General features: G+C 37.4%; 1 protein-coding gene across 19 annotated transcripts in view; it reads right to left on the reverse strand.

Moving 5' to 3' along the window:
• Positions 1-20163, reverse strand: part of Rasgrp3 (RAS guanyl releasing protein 3) — a 134291-nt gene that overhangs the window by 64841 nt on the left and 49287 nt on the right. For 13 of the 19 annotated variants that reach the window (XM_063229947.1, XM_063229910.1, XM_063229928.1 and 10 more), the window contains one exon: positions 2000-2132. The exons of 5 other annotated variants lie outside the window; for them this stretch is intronic. The gene's annotated coding sequence lies outside the window, so the exon portion shown is untranslated. Of the gene's footprint in view, positions 1-1999; positions 2133-9811; positions 9966-20163 lie in introns of those variants that run through there. One more of the 19 variants, XM_063229922.1, reaches the window with a different exon arrangement.

The following is a 20163-nucleotide window of genomic DNA, read 5'->3' on the forward strand; positions in this document are numbered from 1 at the left end:
ATCCCCGGTACCGAGAAAATGAAAAAGACAAAAAAAGAATAAATAAATAGCAATTCTTAGTGTATGAGTAAAAAAAACAAACAAAAAAAAAATCACCATTTAAAAAAAAAAAGTAAGCAAACGAATGAATTGGGGAAAAAAAGAAGCAATGTCCGTGTGCATGACTGTATTCATTCAGGGGATCCACTGCGGAGTAACATCTGAGGAGTCTGTATACCAAGCACTTAACTAGAGAAGAAATAGTCACTCAATTTATTCTGTATAGAACCATGTTTTTTGTGGCAAAGTTACCAGTCTTAGAGACAAGATCTTACACTTATAATATCTTACACGGTCTTATTGCAAGTATGCAACAAAAACCACAGAACCCCTAGGTCAGTGTTCTCCTAGTTTGGGTACTCAAATTATTTCTGAAAGGAGATTATTAAAGTCATGTGGAAGCAGCTAACATACATCCCTTAACAAAGTTACACTACGGTACAACCTTTCCTAACCACTCTGTTTAAAATCCCACCTCTGTCTCCACATCTGCTCCCCATGGGGCATGTCCTACCCCGCTTCCTGCATTTATTTTTCTTCACAATATTTAGAACCATCTGACATACATGTATTTTATTTATTTATTTGTTCTTTCAATCTCCTTAACTCTGTAAACATGAGCTCTACGATCACAGATAGTTTTGCATTTATCCCCTGGTGCATTCCTGAACACGTATGATTAAGCCTCTCATATAAGAGATTCTCAAAAATCATTTGTTAAAATAACAAATGGATTGACAGAGGAGGAAATGCATCAAATAAAAATTGTCCAAAGTTTGTCTTTGAATTTGAGTATTGGTGATTGAACCCAGGTCCTACAATTGAGCTATATTCCTAGCCCTTTTCAACTTTTATTTATTCAGGATTTTTAGGGTTTTTGTGTTTTAAGACAGAGTCTCACTGTGTAGTCCAGGCTGGCCTTGACTTCACCAAGCAACACAGGTTGGTCTTGAACTTGCAGTAATCCTCTTGCCTCAGCCTCCTGAGTACTGGATTTATAGCATGTTGAACCATACCAAGTCCATAAATTTTTAAGATAGTAGTTTGTTTGTTTGTTAGATGACTAATTCAAGTCATTTTTAAGTAACTATCACTGGGATGATAAGTCCTGCCCACTGTTCTATGCTTAATGGGATCTGTCTATAGTCCTAATAAGAACCTAACCTGGGGGCCAGGGATTTAGCTCAGTGGCACAAGTTGCCTGCCTGGCAAGTGCAAGGTCATGAGTCTGATCCCCAGTACCAAAAAAAAAAGAAAGAAAGATAAAAGAACCTAACATGTCTCCTGAACACTGGAGCTGCATTTCCCTAATGTAAATTCTGTCAATATGCTTAAAAGTTAAGACTGAACCACTTCTAAGTTTTATTAACTTTATGAGTATGCAGATATTTTTTATCCTGTTATGCACTGAACGGTAACTATATTACTTAAAACCAACTAGCCTAGATTACCTACACTGGCTTTTCGGGTCAAAATCAAAATCATTGCTCTGAGCTGTTTGAAAAGGCACTGACCTCCTCACAAGAGATTAGAAATAATCTGGTACCAAAGACCTGTCACTATATTTGGAACCACACTAGTGATCTGCCAAGAAGTGAGTGCCTTACACACCAGGTGGGCCTGGCTATCCAGTTACCTTGTGTTTCTGCAATCAGCGGACGCCTCTGTGTCTCTGCTTAGCATTCTGTCGCCTGCACATTTACCTGAGATCATATTTCAGACGTGTAGACATTATTGTGTCTACAATGGCCTTTTTAAAAATAAAGCTTCTGTATTGCAAAAGTAATATACCTTTACCATTTAAAATAGGACAATAAAGAAAAAATATTACCCTTAACCTCATCATCCAAAATGATTCCTGCCAACATCATAAGACATTTCTTTTAGGTTTTTTTTTCTAGGCATATTATTTTTAGGGCTGTTTCTTTTATTATCTACAATGTTTTTCCTTAATATTTACCTGCTGCTTTTATATAAATAGATTTCCAGGTGTGAAAGGATTTTCAGATCAGTTATCATCATTGGGAAGTGGGTGAAGGGAAATGTCCACAGAGCTGTTTTGTTCAATTTGAGTTATAAGTACATTGGAAAAGCTGAAAACAGAACAGAGAAAAAAAGAATTAAATAACTATATCATGTTATGATTTTCTCAAAGGTATTGTTTAACATATTTATAACTTTCAAGACTTTGTCTAAACTTTGCCTATAAAACCAATTAAAAAGGGAACATTTCAAAATAGTTGTCTGGTGATATGATATTTTTAATCAATTAGTTGTTTTTAATTTCAGCCTGTCAAAAGCCCACAAATGTAATAAAATCAAATTTTATGTTCATAGTATAAAATATTACTTTGGTTCAAATACACTTATCTCTGTGAATTATTCACTGAGAATTTCCAAACATTGACTTTGGATTGTTAGTAAACCCTTAAAGCAGTTTGTTGTAGGAGTCATCAATTTTAACCCTACATTACTACTGACTGCATTCGCGAATGTGAATGTCAATGTTATTTTAGTTCAGGTTGTTTAGTCTCTCGATGGTTTATAGGGCTTGTTATAGTGTTGATGGTTTGAATTATTTCTAAGCCAGAAGTTCTTATTTTAAAGCAGCAATAGAATTTGGGGGAAATAGGTTGGAGAATGATTTCAAAGGCCATGATATGTTTATGTACTGAAAAGATTGTCATTAATATGGTTTCCAAAGACAGTATTGTGGGAAAAAAAATGTCCAAGTTTATCTCAGACAATCAGAATCATACTCCAAACTTTAGAAATAGTAAAAGGGAGCCAATTCCATGACTGTTCATTAACAGATAAATTAGCATCCCAGGTTCTTGTCTCAGAGCCTTTAATTTTTAAAAAATGAGTTGCAATACTAGAGATCCATATGTGGGAAGTCCTTCCCGAATCTGAGTAAAATGCTACTAATGCTTGCTTTACTAGACTGGTTAAAAGGTTAGGAAAGTTAAGAGGAAGGGTCCCCACCCAGGGCTGGAAATACAGCGCGCTCAGAGAGTTAGCTCCCTCTGCCTGCGGGAACTCTTTCCTTCAGAAAACCTGTAAGGTTGCGGATGTGAACTGAAGTGCAGGACCAATTTGTAGGAATGACAGAAGGAGAAATGACCAGTTAAAGAAGGGACAAGGAAATTAAAGAAAATATACTACAGCAGTAGAACATTTCATAGTGGGCTGGTGGCCTCATCGGCAAAGGATTCCCATTCCTCCAGGGTCTCGAGCTAGTCAGGCAAAGCCTGTCAGGAAGGTTGCAGGCTAAGTTCCTAGATGGTGTCTAGGAACCATTCCAAAATGACAGGGAAGGTTTCTCCTGGCTCTAAGTTTGTGCAACTTATAAGGTGAAATATAAGGTGAACTTATAAGGTGTCTTTCAAGTATTCAAGTAGTTTTGAAATGGTATTTGCCGTGTTAGAAATCTCAAAACCTCTCTTATCTATTACATTATCTCTAGATCCAGAAAAAACAAACAAAAAATCCTTGAACATCCTTCTCCTTGCATAGTAGAAATCATTATCCATAAGCAACCACATTCATATGACCTTCGTATGGAGACAAAGAAGTTTCTCTAAATGCCCAAATCCTCTGTGAAAACAAATATTAACCATCACAAACCTTTAGGTCTCGAGTTCAATAGTAAAAATAATAATAAGAGTCTGAAAGACAATTTATTTGACAACTGTTACTGAGAAAGTATTACCCAGCAGATGCTATGCAAGGTACTAGGTGCCCTCTAGGGTGCCGGGGGGGGGCGGGGGAGGAGAAGGACAGGTCAGTGATCAAGACATACAATTCTTGCTTTCATACTACAGCAAAGAATTAGAGAAAAAATATCCTCTAAAACAGCAGGGCACAACCTTTAGATATCAGGGACTGGTTTCATAGAAGACAGTTTTTCTGTGGACAAGGGAGAGGGGCTAGCTTCTTTTTCTTATTAGCATATATTTATAGTACATAAAATTACATCCTTCAGCACCAGCCTAACTGCCTCAGCTCCACCTCAAATCATCAGGTGTTGTTCTCATGAGGAGTATGCAACCTGGACTGCTCATGCATGTAGTTTGCACTAGGGTCCGGGCCCCTATGACACTAATGTCACAGCTGATCAGGCAGGAGGTGGCAATGCCCTCCATGGCGAGCAGGTCTAAATGCAGATTAAGCTTTGCTGCTTCACTCTCACTCACCTCCTGCTGTGCAATGGGTTCCTAACAGACTGCAGACTATTCAATACTGGTGGGAAAAGATACTCATTTAGTCCAGAAACCACAGAAGTTTTAGTTACACAAAGAATGGGTGAGTGGTACTGATTTAGAGGTAAATAGGGAAAGGACACAATCATTTCTGTGTTTACCGATAGCAAAGAGACTGAGCAAAAATTTACCCTAAATATGGGAACCAGTTGACAGTCAGCTATAACAATCTAAGCAAGAGTAGATGGTTGTCTCAGCCAGCATCTGGCAACAGAGATAGAAAAGTAGAGGATCTGTCATTTTGGTGAGCAGGAGTCAAGGAAGTTATCTGGTGACTTCCATTCTTTTGAAAAGAAAACGTCATCTGCTGGGAGACCTAATAGCTACAGGTCAGATCTGAGACTTATCAAGAGGAGAAAATTTGCATGAAATATTGTGAGACATTGAAGGAAGAAACCATAAGTATTGAGATAGAAGACTGAGGTTTCTTTTTGTCTGGAGTTCATTTTGAGACAGTGTTCTTTGTCCCTTGGGCTATTGTATTACCATTTGTGTTATGCTTCTAAAATTATTCTTGGTAACTTTTCTGAAACAACTTATAGGGTGAGTCTCTCCTGTGCTGACGTTGTTATGGTTTGGTAAGTGAGACTAGAGCATAATGGGAAATGACATGATAAAGAAATTCTTTGTCTCCTACTCCTGCACTATATCCAAGTTATTTCATCTTGGCAAATACAATTGTAGCTACACTCCCCGTGATCTCTACTTTCCTAGTGAGGCTTTCTATGTCTCTACCATTCACACTCCCCACAGCCTTCATTTGTTGTTGTCTGTAGAACATAAAAAAAAATCACAAAATATCATTTTTCCCTCTGTCCACTCACTATAATTGGTGTTCTTCAGTTATTTCAGAATTGGCTGGTTTTTATTCCAGCTTTCACTTTCAATTCTTTCAACATAATCCCCTCAACTCTTTGAATTTTTCTGTCCATTTGAGTTCCTCTGCTCAGTTGCTCTTCCTAGTATGCTCCATCCTCTAGAGTTTTACTGCCATCACTATGAAAGTTGTTTCCATCGGAAATCTGACGGCAGTGCATGGGCCAGCGCTTACAGCAGGGCTAGTCCTTGGCAATGTGTGAAACTATAAAAGTGAACAATAAAATGCCCCACATTTATGGATAGAAGAGTGATATTTCCACTGGTTATTTCACAGTGAGAGTAGGGAGTACCCAGGAATAACACCATGGTTTCCAATTCTAACAATATTTTTTTTTCCATTCTTATCTCTGGTGGGCTTATTTAATGGTATAATCAGATTTTTCCAGATCTGAAATTTTTTGTTGTTTATTCATTTGTTTTTCCCTTCACAAATAACTTTTACTAAATTAATGGGGCCCTAGGAATCAATGTTGCCCTGGCCTTGAGAAAGTAATAATAGGCATAAAATTACCACTTGCCACTGACAATGTAATGGGAAAGACACAAAGTTGGAGGAATTGCATTGATTATATTTAATCTTACAATAATCCAAATGTTAATCATTTCATAGATAAGAAAACTGAGACCCGACCTTTACTTGGTCAGTTACATCATGCCACTAGTTAAGTTGCAAAACTGAGTATGACTCTAAACATTTATTGTTTCCCCACTACTCACAAAAACACCCAGCTGTTGTTCAAGGCTTGCCTGTTAGATCCATTTCGAGGCATTGTCCAGAACACATGTTTCCTATTCCCTCTGCTTGGTTTGTAAGCGTTCTATTACTGGCCCTATTGTCTGAAAATGAATAACTTTCATTATTACTGCAAGCTTGGCCTCTCAGGGTGTTACTGGTACCAAGTACAGAATAGGAGTCAATAAGCAGCTCAGGACTCATCTCTCAAACCCTCACTGATCTTTTGGTAAAAATCAACTCAGAAGGTTTGGCTGCATTTTATTTATCTTTTCTTGGGTATTTGCATTTAATATTGGCAAACTAACAAATTTACAGCTACCTAAGAAAGTTGAATGAGAAATGAGAATCTCGAAAGAGCCCTTGTAATAAACGGCATGAAATTCTGAAATAGAATGCAGAGGGAAATTTCCTAGCATTTGTCTGCAGCTGAACATGGGAGAGAAGCAGAATGTACTCATCCTAGAAGCTTACAGGCAGACAGTTACCAGAAAGGCGCATTCAGCGCTGAACGGTCGTGATCACCAGGACAATGCCCGCATTCCATTTGCAAATAATATCCCAAAATAAAACTAAGAACTAAAAATTCTTACCTCAAAAGCTAAAATTTGAAACTTTGGGAAGAAAGACTTTTAAAAGAACTCATATTTCTTCTCTTAAATATTCCAATATTGTATTCATAGGCCCCCTATCCATGGCCTTAATCCTGTAAGCACCTGGTCTCAATCCCCTAAAATAAAGTCAAATATCCTTCCACTATTGATTGTTTCATTTTCTTCAGAGTGAATTTGGTGGTTATGATGATGATGATGATGATCATTTAAGTAAAACTATTTTGTTTTTATTTAGAAATCCATGTGTTTATAATATTCTTTTATGGGGCGACAAAGTTTCAGTTTGAAAGTACTTTTAAATCAGGAATTTGGAGCTAGATTTTTTTGTTGTTGTTGGAACCAGTTGAAAATAAAACATAAAAACAAAAAATGGGTTAAAAATTATTTCTGGGGCTTAGCTCAGCAGCATAAGCGCCTGCCTTGTAAGCAGGCAGTCATGAGTTCGATCCCTGGTACCGATAAAACGAAAAAGACAAAAAAAAATTATTTCTGTGATCTCAGATAAATTTACAGTTTGAGGTCCATAATTAGGGGCTACAACTTAGCCACTATCATTCTCTCTTTATTTCAGATTTTCCTCCAGTAAATGTTTCTATCTTTCTCCACAAGGAAAACAAATCTCAAGAGGCAGTGATATCTCTGCCATTCTCCCATGTAAGACATTAACCTGTTTCCTTACTCTTAAAAAAAAAAAAAAAAAGAAACCACAGTGCACTCCTATGAAAAAGAACAAACCTGAGAAGAACATTCTCTGGTATGTTAGGTCCCATTAAATTCTGTAAGGCTCACTGTCCTTTAACATGAGAGAAACAAAATCAATTTGCCTTCCTCATTAGAACAAAAGAATTCATTGGAGATAGGTTTTAAGAAAATCAATGAGAGAGAGAGAGAGAGAGAGAGAGAGAGAGACAACCTAATGTTGTGAAATGTTCCCAACACAATTTGTAGTTATTCAGAATTTAGAATTTATTTCCCCATTAGAACAATAATTTAAGTGGATTAACCACATATGAGAAGCAAGCAGACCAGTAGAGATTTGTCACATGCCACAAAACTTTGAAAAGTCTCAGGGGACAGTTAAAGTGGCACTGGTTGGATAGCATTCTAAATTAGCATTCAGAAACGATACAGTTCCTAGAGGCTGGCATCCGATGGGTATTTTTGATCCAGGGAGCTGGAGAAGAACGATGGAGTTGAAGATCACTTCATAAAATTACTGTTGAAGATCTACAGGGGGACAAGCTACGGGAACACCTTTTTTGGCAGGCTAGAAAAGAGTTAATTTATTGTAATTCACTGAAGTGTGGCAGATCAAGACATATGAAGCTGTGTTACATCTCACTGGCCTGCTGAAAGGACTAACTTATCAGGCCTCTACAATGACTGTAACCTCCCATGTATCTCTCCTCTCTGCTGGAGCCAAATTAAGCTTTCAGATTATTAGACTGATCGCAGAGTGCCCCTGTTCAAAATTCTTCAACGATTCCCTGTAACAAAGCCTTTCACCAATGGGCTCTCTCTCCCGTTCATCCACATCTTATTCCATGCATACTTTACTGTTGTCAAAAGGAACTTCTTGTTCACAGCTCTCATGCTTTGCACACACTGTCTTTATTTTTTAAGAATATCCTCCATCCTCCAATACGTCTGCTTGGCAAGCTTGTATTCATCTTTCAAAAATCTGCCTCCTGCCTCCTGACTCTTTTAGACTTTAGTACTCAATATACTCCCTTTGCGCTTTGTATGATTTGGGGTACCAAGTGCTTCTGCTTCCCTAGTAGTTTAAGAATGAGCTGTCTGTTTTTGGAGCCCCCAATCCAGAGATATGTCTCACACTTTCATATGCTTATCTCTCTCTCCCATCTTATTCTTCCAACATGATCTATAAAATTCAAATTGGTTTCTTCTCTAACTTATTCTGGGTTTTTTCACTAGAGTATTGAAAGATTTCTTTCTTTCATAGTAATATGACAAAATGGAATCTCAAGGCATACTTCCACACCTTTAAAATGACATAGAATAAAAATGCACTGAACGTTTTTCCAGTCCCTTTCTCATTGATTTTATGGACACTTTTTCTGTGCCAGAGAGTGATTAACACCGTAGGGAGGCATAAGTACATGTATCAGGCACAGATTGTGACCTCAGAAGATTTAGGATCTAGAGGGGAAGCACACTTGCACAGAAGTTAAATCCAGGCCATTGTAACAGAGTCAGAAAAGATGTAAAAACAAGGTCTGACTCAGAATTGAGCTGGGCTTTCAAGCATGAGTGGAATTTCACTGAGCAGAGACAAGGAAAGTGCTCTACTCAAGGAAAGTGACATTGAAAAAGACCAGGTATAAAAGAGCAGGACTCCTCACAGGATGGTGGGGTTTGAAAACCAAGACTGAAGTATACATGTGTTCATTCTTTCTTGCAAAAAACAAAAGAGAAGGCGAGAGGGACTAGAACGTCTGAGCATCAGCACAAAGTTCAATGAAAGTCCATGTGACAAAATCCAATGGGGACTTCCTGTGGGTCTGCGTGGGATTTACACATTTCCTCATTCCTTAACGAGTTCTTTTCTAAGTACAGTGGGATGCATGAGAGGTTGGCTTTGAGGGCCAGATTCTCAGTTCAACTCTCTGGCTTTGTAGCCTTAAGTAGGTTATTCAATCTGCAATATCTCTGTGTCTTTACCTGAATAACAGGCTAGTAATAGTGGTAGACTGTTAAGCAAACCACTAACAGATAATGAGCTGATTAGCCAGCACACAGAACATTCTAAATGAATACTAGCTACTATTAGTATTTTCCTAGCAAATGACCAAATGACCTCTACCCAAGGAACAAAATGTTTCTTGTTTTCTTAAAATTCATGAGCTGCATATATTTTTACTTACATAGACCCATTTTTCAAAGGAAGACCGAGAAGGAGGAAGATGAAAAAAGGCAGCATAGGGTGAAAGTTTAAGTCCTAAACTATGAATTAATTTAAATTCTATTTGTATTTCACTTTGGTCCTATATTTAGTTCAATAAAAATTCTGTAGTCAGTTTTTTACCTTGTAGTATTCAATACTTTGGTACATTAAAATTCCCTGTCCCTAGACACACAACTCAACTCATTCAATTATGTTTTTATTGATGTTACAATCTCATTTTTAAAGACATATTTATCAAGCAGGTAATATACTTATCAGAATATAAAAACAGATGTCTGGCCCAAAAGGTTAAAGATCAGATTTCACTAGATACAAAGAGAAATGTCAGCAGTGTCTCACATGCACCAGTGAGCCTTACCTGGAATCCAAGTCTTGACACTGCAGTCACTTTTTAGTGGAGTTATTAAAGTCCATAAAACCATTCTTGGGAGCGACTGCCACACAAAGAGCCTGCCACGTCAATTTTGCTAATGGATCCACTAGTTACAATAAGAATGTTGATGAGTTGAAATAGTAAGTGAAACTGAGGTCAGGACTAAAATTAGAACAAAAACCTCACCAGCTTCTGTGGTAACTTGTGGGGATTTTACAAGTCTGAAAGTTCCCACAATTTTAGCCCCTTGACAATCTTTATCACACCGCACTATCTAATTCCCAGTGGCTTCTTTTTTAATATTTGCTTCTCGGTCTAGCCCAAGAAATCAAGCAAATATTTATTTAATCACCTCAGCATCTTCTAAGTATTAAAACAAAATCTGAAAATATTTGCCAAGAATTTAGGTTAAAAGAACTTCCTTTGTAGCATGCCTTGACCTTTCAGTAACTTGTTACTACATATTTTTGATAGTAAAAAGATCACATGCAAAAAAAAATGACAAAAAAAGCTGAAATACCTAAAGCTGTCTCTTATGAAAAATCAAGAAACTCCCAAGACTCAAAATACATCTGAAACAAGGGTAAGGGAGTCTACATTACTGCTGTTGATATCATTTTTAAGTATAATTTTTGCTAAAATCTAATTATGTTTTATGATAATATTTGGAGTACAAATGGAAAACATCTATTTTTTTAATTTAGAAAGAATCTTTCTTGTCTGCAATCTTCCATTATGTCATTATGTCATCCTTTTTCTTTCTTTCTTTCTTTTTTTTTTTGATACTGGGAATCAAATTCATGACCTTGCACTTGCCAGGCAGGCACTGTACCACTGAGCTACATCCCCGACCCTGTGGTATCTTCTTAAGTCTTATAGAGATTGGCAATTGTGCACCCCTACCTCAGACACATGGATAACTCACTGACATCACAAATGCAAAAGCTAAGAGGACTCTTCAGTGAAGATCTTCAGAATGTTGCTATTTATGGACTAGATAAGCAAGACCGCTATTGTGCTTACATAAGACTCTGGCAAATGCTCACTCAAAAGCTGTATCAAATTGCTAGACAAATTTCACTTCTGGTCTAAGCAAAAATGTATGTCTGGGATTCCAACAGCTTCATCTAGTTAGGCTAGCAAATTATTATTTATTTTTATTTAAAATATCCACATCACCTCTAAGTTTTTTCTCTTATAAAGTTTTATGTATTTTTCTCCAATCAACTAAATAGATGTCTAGTAATGATTCCTAAACACTCTGGGACTGGTGTTAATGCGACCTCCATACTTTACTTTGTAAATTTTGGAAAGACTAAGAGAAAATAAAATGTACACTGGGCTACCGAAAAAAAAAACAGTATGTGCCTAGTCATGTTTAGAGGCAAACATTTTCAGATCCCACATGCTACAGCTAGTATAATTTCCCTCTCTCCCATTTCCTCTCTACAGTTACTCTGGATGCATGACTACAACTATTAACAATTTATTTCTCCATGTCACATTTCACATGTATTATAGGCAACTGTGGGCTTTTCAGGATAATTTCCTGTGGTTAATTTCCAGTTTAATTTCTAGCACGTAGACACGATGAATAATTTACATAATTGGCACCATATGAATTGGTATTTTTCCTTTGTTGTTTAAGAGAAAAGCCTACAGGAAAATTATGTACTGGTCAGTTCAGGTCTCCAAACACCTGGTTTCCTCGTCTTGCTCATCCAAGCCTTCTGTTAGTGTTTTTGGTCTACTCAAATGAAACTCTGTAACTAACAGAAAGACTGTAGTAGTGGAAGACACAGGAAACATTTCCACTTTTCAAGAGGATCTTCCATTTCATTATCACCTGAGCAACCTCATTCTAAAAGGAAAGCCTGAAATCCAAAATTATAGCATGAATCGCCCAAATTTAAATGGTGAGTTAGTACAAGAAAAGATTCCGTAACAGCACACTTCCGAAGAATCCAAAGCCATATGGGATCCCTGGGACATACAAGGTACATATAGCAAAGGTTGATTTTGAGTTTTCTAACATGTAGTCATCCTTTTTGCCATTTAGATATGGAGAAATAAAGCAGCTGTATGCTACCAGTCATCAGTGGGATTTCGTGATTCAGCTCTTTGACTTTCCAAGGATCATTCTAACCTGGTTATCTTTGTCAACATACCTCTTTTAATCTAAAATGATAAGGTGGATTTTAGTAAAAAGCACAGACTCTGGCTGATGGCCAGGGGACATCTGGAGCAGCTGTAGGTATCTTTGAGATAGGGCAAGGGAAGAATTTTAGGACTGAAAATGGATCTTGGTTCTCGGCTCTGATGATTCAGTACCGATGCTGTTTGTGCATTTACTTCTATCTCGTGGAATCTCACGGATTTGCCGTTTACCTTTTGTCCCTCAAATCTCAATTTTCATTTTAACTGTCCAGCAGAGGCTCTCCCATTTTCCCCTGATCCAACTGCTGTAACTATAACTCCGCCTACTCTGCTGTAAGTCAGACTAACTAGCCCATGAATTGCGGCACCCTTCGTCCTAGTATCCAAATTCTACACACATTAGCTAGTAATTGTTTCCTCAAGAAGGAAAAGGGATGTGGCAAATGGAACTTTCCAGAACAATTTTTTTTTTTTGGTCTTTTTCAGACAGGGTTTCTCTATGCAGAGAACCTCTATGCAAGGTCAAGGCTGGCCTTGATCTCACAGCAGTCCTCCTACCTCAGCCTCCCAAGTGCTGGGATTACAGGTGTGTGCCACTATGTACCTGGCCTCTTATGGCTTTATTTAACTTTAATTACTTTCTTACTGATTCTATTCTCAGACAAGTCATATAGAGGATTAAGCACTTTAGCATATAAATTTCAGGAAAATTTCTTCAGTCCATGTAGCAAAGCTCTTAATCAAGAATCTGAGATCTGGACAGGTCTGCAGAGGAGGAGCTGGGCAGATCTGGGGTGCCCTCACTGGCCTCTCTGCGCGTCTGGAGGACTCTGGATTTCTGCGCCCAGACTGCTGGAGTTCCCTCAGGCTTCCAGGTGCAGTGAAGGAGAGAGGTGGGTTTAAGGCTTCCACATCAGCCTCCCCATTCCCGGCTTCATTTGGAGACCTGCTGAGCTCCCAATAGGTGGGCTGGCCCACACTACCAGCCTAGCCCAGCCTGTTTAGCTGCCGCGCCTGGCCACAGGTCTGCAGAGGAGGAGCTGGGCAGATCTGGGGTGCCCTCACTGGCCTCTCTGTGTGTCTGGAGGACTGTGGATATCTCTGCAACCAGGGAGGGTCCACAGGTTCCTGAAGCACTGCGGCCTGTGGTGAGTACCCTAACCCGGCTGCGATTGAAGAACTGTGGAGCTTCCAAGGGGCAGGTGGGCGCACAGTGTCCCTGAGGCCCAGCTTGTCTGGAACTGCGGAGTTCTGAGCAGGCAGAGGAGGGCCACTGGTTCTGTAGGCCTAATGGCTTGGAGTAGCGCGGCGCCATAGTCCCAGTAGCTCCAAACATAGAAGGGGATTTTCAACAGATCCTGAGGAAGCTTTCAAGTAACACTTGAAACACAGAAATATAGGAAAATGACAAAACGAAAGACCAAATTACAACCTCAAACCTCCAGCCCATCTCAAGAAACCCTAGGAGCGATGTATATAGAAGAAAATATATCCCATCCACCTCATATATCGGACACAATAACCACTGAAATTGACAAGCAACTCCAGGAAGCTTTAAAGAAATTCAAACTCGAAATAATCTCCCAGATAAAAGAAGAAATGATAAAAGAAATGAAAGAGATTCTAAATATATCTAAAGAAAACACAGATAAAAAATTGGAGGAACTAAACAAAAAGATAGAATCCCTAGACGAGCAATATAAGAAACAAACAGAATACATAATGCAGATGCACAGAGATATACAGGAAATAAAAAACTCCACTGAAAGTTGTAAAAACCGCCTTAATGAAAGTGAAGATAGAATTTCAGACCTTGAAGACAGGATTGCAGCTAGTGAACAGGAAAGGAAAGATCTTTTGAAAATAACAAGGAACCAGGAAACAACAATTCAACAACTGCAAGACGATGCAAAGAAGAATAACATAAGAATGATAGGGATTAATGAAAGAGAGGGAGACAACATGAAGGATGTCAGGAGGATATTTAGAGAAGTAATAACTGAAAATTTCCCAAGCATGAGATCAGAAACTGACATCAGGATCAGTGAAGCATATAGAACTCCAAACAGTCATAACCAAAATAAAACTACACCCAGACATATAATAGTCACCATCCCAGAAATCCAACACAAGAATAGATTATTAAAAGCTGTCAGAGAGAAAAGACAAATCACTTATAAAGGAAAACCTATCAGAATCACAGCAGACTTCTCAGCACAAACGATAAAGTCAAGAAGAGCATGGAGTGAAGTATTCCAGATCCTAAAGCAAAATGATTTCCAACCAAGACTGATATATCCTGCAAAACTATCATTCAAAATAGATGGTGCAATACGATACTTCCATGACAAAGAACAGCTGAAGAACTTCATGAACACCAAACCAACCCTGCAAAAAATATTGAAAGACAGTTTAGATACACAAAGGAAAAAACCACTAAGCAAAGCAAATAATTAAACAGAACAGAAAGATAAAGATGCAACAGCAGAGAGATAACATTCCTACAATTAACCAGCATTTAACAGTAATAACCATTAATGTAAATGGTCTCAATGCACCAATCAAAAGAAACAGACTAGCAGAATGGATCAAGAAACAAAATCCAACCATATGCTGTTTACAGGAAACCCATCTAACCCAGAAAGATACTCACAGACTGAAAGTCAAAGGATGGAAAACAATTCTTCATGCAGCAGGAATCCAAAAAAAGGCAGGAGTAGCCATTCTGTTTGCAGACAACGTGAACTTTAAACCAACAATGACCATAAAGGACAAAGAAGGTCACTACATACTCGTAAGGGGAAAACTCCAAGAGGAAGAGATAACTATCTTAAATATATACGCACCAAACTCCAGAGCACCCAGTTATATAAAACAATTATTAACAGAAATGAAAACTCAAATTATCAGTAACACAATTGTAACAGGAGACCTTAATACACCACTGACACCAAGGGACAGATCAACCAGACAGAAAATGAGCAAAGAAATAACAGAACTGAATCACACCTGTGAACAAATGGGTTTGATAGACATATACAGAATGTTCCACCCAACAACATCAGAATACACATTCTTCTCAGCAGTACATGGATCATTTTCTAAAATAGACCATATATTAGCTCACAGAACATATTTAAGCAAATGCAAAAGAGTTGAAATCATCCCTTGCATATTATCGGACCATAGCGCTCTGAAATTAGAAATTAATGACAAAGGATACTGCAAAAATTCCGCAAACACATGGAAACTAAATAACACACTCTTGAGTAATCAGTGGGTCACAGAAGAAATTAAAGAAGAAATTAAACAATACCTAAAAGAAAATGAAAATGCAGATACAACTTACCGGAATCTGTGGGATGCAATGAAAGCCGTTCTGAGAGGAAAATTTATTGCACTGAGTTCCCACATCAGGAAAACAGAACGAATACAAGTAAATAACTTGATGCTACACCTCAAACAGCTAGAAAAAGAAGAGCAAGTCAAGCCCAAAGCCAAAAGAAGAGAGGAAATTATAAGAATCAGAGCAGAAATCAATGCAATAGAGACTAAGAAAACAATCCAAAGAATCAACGAATCAAAGAGTTGGTTCTTTGAAAGAATAAATAAAATTGATAAGCCCCTAGCCAACCTTATTTAAAAAAGGAAAGAAAAAGCTCAAATTCATGCAATAAGAAATGAAAAAGGAGAAATCACTACAGACCCAATAAAAATACAGAGGATCATCAACACCTATTTTGAAAACCTCTACTCTCAAAAGTTTGATAACACGGAAGAAATAGACAGATTCTTAGAAGCATATGAAGTACCAAAGCTAGATCAAGAGGATATAAAACTGTTGAATAACCCAATCTCTGCTAATGAAATTGAGAATGTAATTGGGTCCTTGCCCACCAAGAAGAGCCCAGGCCCAGATGGATTCACTGCAGAATTCTACAAGAAATATAAAGAAGACCTAATGCCGACACTCCTCAAACTATTCAATGAAATTGAAAGGGAAGCAATCCTTCCTAAGTCATTCCTGGAAGCAAATATTACTCTAGTACCAAAACCTGAGAAAGACCCAACTATAAAAGAGAACTATAGACCGATCTCCCTAATGAACACAGATGCAAAAATCCTCAATAAAATATTGGCAAATAGGATCCAGCAAATCATCAAGAAGATTATACACCATGACCAGGTGGGATTCATCCCAGGAATGCAAGGATGGTTCAACATACGCAAATCAATAAATGTAATCCACCATATCAATAAAGCCAAAAATAAGAATCACATGATCATCTCTATAGATGCAGAAAAAGCCTTCGATAAGGTCCAACACTTATTCATGATAAGAACTTTATAGAAAATTGGAATAAATGGTCTTTACCTCAATATAATAAAGGCCATGTATGACAAACCAACAGCCAGCATCATACTAAATGGCCAAAAATTGAAAGCCTTTACTTTAAAATCGGGTACAAGACAAGGATGTCCTTTATCACCACTCCTATTTAATATAGTACTGGAAGTACTAGCCAGAGCAATTAGGCAAGAAAGAGAAATAAAAGGGGTAAAGATAGGAAAAGAAGAAGTTAAATTATCATTGTTTGCAGATGACATGATACTCTACATAGAAGACCCCCTAAACTCCATTGAAATACTCTTAGATACAATAAATAAATTCAGTAATGTGGCTGGATACAAAATCAATACTCAGAAATCAATAGCATTCCTATACACGAACAACAAAATTACAGAGAGGGAAATAAGAGAAACTGGACTATTCACATTAGCAAGCAAAAAAATGAAATATTTAGGAATTACTCTTACGAAAGAAGTGAAAGACTTATACAGTGAAAATTATAATACACTGAAAAAGGAAATTGAAGATGATCTCAGAAAATGGAAAGACATCCCTTGCTCATGGATAGGAAGAACAAACATTGTGAAAATGGCCATTCTCCCAAAACTGTTATACAGATTCAATGCAATCCCAATAGAAATACCATCAACATACCTTATAGATCTAGAGAAATCACTCTTAAATTTCATCTGGAACCAGAAGAGACCTAGAATCGCAAAGGCAATTCTAAGCAGCAAAGACAAAGCAGGAGGCATCACAATCCCTGACTTGAAGTTATACTACAAAGCAACAGTAGTAAAATCAACATGGTATTGGAATCAAAACAGAGCTGAAGATCAGTGGAATAGATTAGAAGATACAACCACAACTACGAACACACTCAACCACCTTATTTTTGATAAAGGAGCCAAGCAGGTTCACTGGAAGAACGACAGTCTCTTTAATAAATGGTGCTGGAAAAACTGGCTCTCCATTTGCCGAAAACTAAAGCTAGACCCATGTCTATCACCATGTACTAAGTTAAAATGTAAATGGGTCAAAGATCTGAATATTAAAACAGAAACACTAAATCTATTGGAAGACAAAATAGGTAGAAACCTTGGAGACATAGGAGTAGGTAAAGAATTCATGAACAGGACTCAAACCGCACGGGAAATACTTCCCAGAATCAATAACTGGGACCACTTCTTATTAAAAAGTTTCTGCATGTCAAAAGAAATCTCCAGCATAGTAAAAAGAAAACCCACAAACTGGGAAAAGATTTTAGTGAACTCTCTCTCAGACAAGGGCCTCTTGTCTAAAACATACAAAGAATTAAAGAAACTCAGACCTCCGAAATTCAAAGATCCAATCCAAAAATGGGCATCTGAGATGAATATGCAACTCTCAGATGAAGAAATGCAAATGGCAAATAAATACATGAAAAAATGCTCATCATCATTGGTCATTAGAGAAATGCAAATTAAAACCACACTGAGATACCATCTCACTCCTGAAAGAATGGCCAGGATCAAGAAAACCGACAACAAATGCTGGAGAGGCTGTGGGGAAAAAGGAACTCTCCTGCACTGCTGGTGGGAGTGTAGACTGGTACAGCCTTTGTGGAGATCTGTCTGGAGATTTCTCAAAAAGTTGGGACTGGAAATCCCATTTATTCCAGCTATTCCACTTCTAGGCATATTCCCAGAAGAACTGAAAGCATCATACCACAGTGATATATGTGCACCTATGTTTATAGCAGCACAATTTGTAATCGCCAGATCTTGGAAACAACCCAAGTGCCCATCAACTGAGGAATGGATAAAAAAGTTGTGGTATTTCTATACAATGGAGTATTATTCAGCTATAAAGAAGGATCACATTGAGATATTTATCAATAAATGGGCACAGCTTGAGACCATACTCATAAGTGAAATAAATCAATCTCGCATGTGTGAATACCGAATAGTTTCCCTAATGTAAGTAATGATTCAAATATATAAAAATATGTGGTAATCATGATTCCCCATTAGGTGGCCTTGAAGCCTTATAAAGTTTTCACTCATTAATTAGAAAGGCTTTATTCTGGGCTTCTTGATATGAAAATATTTGAAGCTAGAGTATATGAAGTTTTACCCAAATATTTCAAGGAAAAAGACACTATGGTAACTACTATTAAGTCAGGTTATAAGGTGGTGAAGTACTAGGTTATTGAAACAGTCATGCTGTGACCTCTATTGTTATATTGTTATGTCCTGTTTTATCTCAATCTTCCCCTTATTGTTTCAAAAAAAATTATTTAGTCATTTCTTATGTTTGTCTTAATTAAAGAAAAAATTCAAAAAAATTAGGATATATAAATAGTAACTCTTTTCGATTTCCCATTAACTTGTTTTGAAGTCCTGTAGTACTCCCACGATCTTGTTTTGACTGATTAGACTCTGTTCCATTCTATATGATAGTATCAAGTTTGAAGACATAGGCAACTACTTTGAAGACAATAAGATTCACTAGGATACCCATTCTGGTTTGACTATTGTCTTCTTTGGAAGTCCTGTAATGTTTACAATGCCTAAGTTTTATTGGTCTTGTTCTCTACTGTTTTGTCCAACTTTATAATATCTAATAAGATAGACAATTCTTTTTAAGGAAACAAGGGACAACGTTGATAACCATTGTTGATAAACTTGTACTCTGTTCTACACCATGTGCTACGTCTATCCTTGGTATTGACTGACAGCTTTGTTTTGCCATATTTGACTGTATTCTTCCCCCCCCCAAGAAAGTAATAAGCACTAAGGAGTAATAAAATCCAAGATGTGTAAATTTTGTTGTAAAAAAGAGAGGGAAAAAAAAAAAAGAAAAGGAGCTCTAACGGATATAACAGCAAGTGTGTTTGGGGGTGTTAAATAGCTGACTTTATCAATGTTTTTGGAACATTGAACACAGCTGTTTGCAGTCTCCCTGTTTGAATGTCCACCTTGTGTTCTTTGATACTGTGATTTGAGGAACTATTTCCAAGAAAATAGTGTGTAATCTACTAGCAGGTAATTTCTTACTGTTACGGTTTTTTGTTTTGTTTTGTTTTGTAGTTCTGTATTGCGTGTACTCTTACGCCGCTTTGGTTTGTTTTGTGTTTTTCTCTTTTTCCTCTTAAATAAAAAAAAAAAAGAATCTGAGATCTGAAAAAACCTTAATACTAAACGTATAATTGTGTGAAAATTTTGTGTCCGTATGTATGATCTCTTTTATTTGTTTGTTTTGTCTCATTTTCTGGAGTGATTGTCCATAGTTCTGCTCAACAGGGGTCTGAAATAAAAGTTTAAGAGAAAGAATAATAATAACTACTTCTCAAGACTGATTTCCCCAGAGAATTTCAGAAGACAAAGAAAAATCATATACTTTGAGGTTCTAGTATCTGATAGGTCATTTGTATAACCTTAAAACAAATGGATTTAGATTTGTCCAATACGAAAGGGGAGGAAAAACTCATCAGCTTTTTTTTTAAAGAATACTTGATAATGTTCATTTTCAACAGGTTTAGTTTGTTACAACCAATGGCCTACTCCTAAACCAGGAAACCAGTATTGTCAGCAATACTAATTGTCTGAGGACATCTAACTCACAGAGAGCAATATAACAGCAAGTGTAACAATGACATATACAGACAGCTAAATATCCAGTCCTGCTACAGGTTTGGTTTCGCCAATTCCTAGTTGAGCCAGCATTACTAGAAGAGGGTTAAAGCTGGCTTGCACCTCAGTGTGTGTCTTAAAGATTTTATTTCTCTGGTTTACTCAGTTGCAGCTCAGCCTCCAAACTCAGGGACCACGCCGCTATATAATGTTAC

Source organism: Cavia porcellus, unplaced genomic scaffold (genome assembly GCF_034190915.1).
Source record: "Cavia porcellus strain 051 isolate PalLab524CR breed Dunkin Hartley unplaced genomic scaffold, mCavPor4.1 scaffold_1, whole genome shotgun sequence".
In the NCBI taxonomy this organism is placed as follows: domain Eukaryota; kingdom Metazoa; phylum Chordata; class Mammalia; order Rodentia; family Caviidae; genus Cavia; species Cavia porcellus.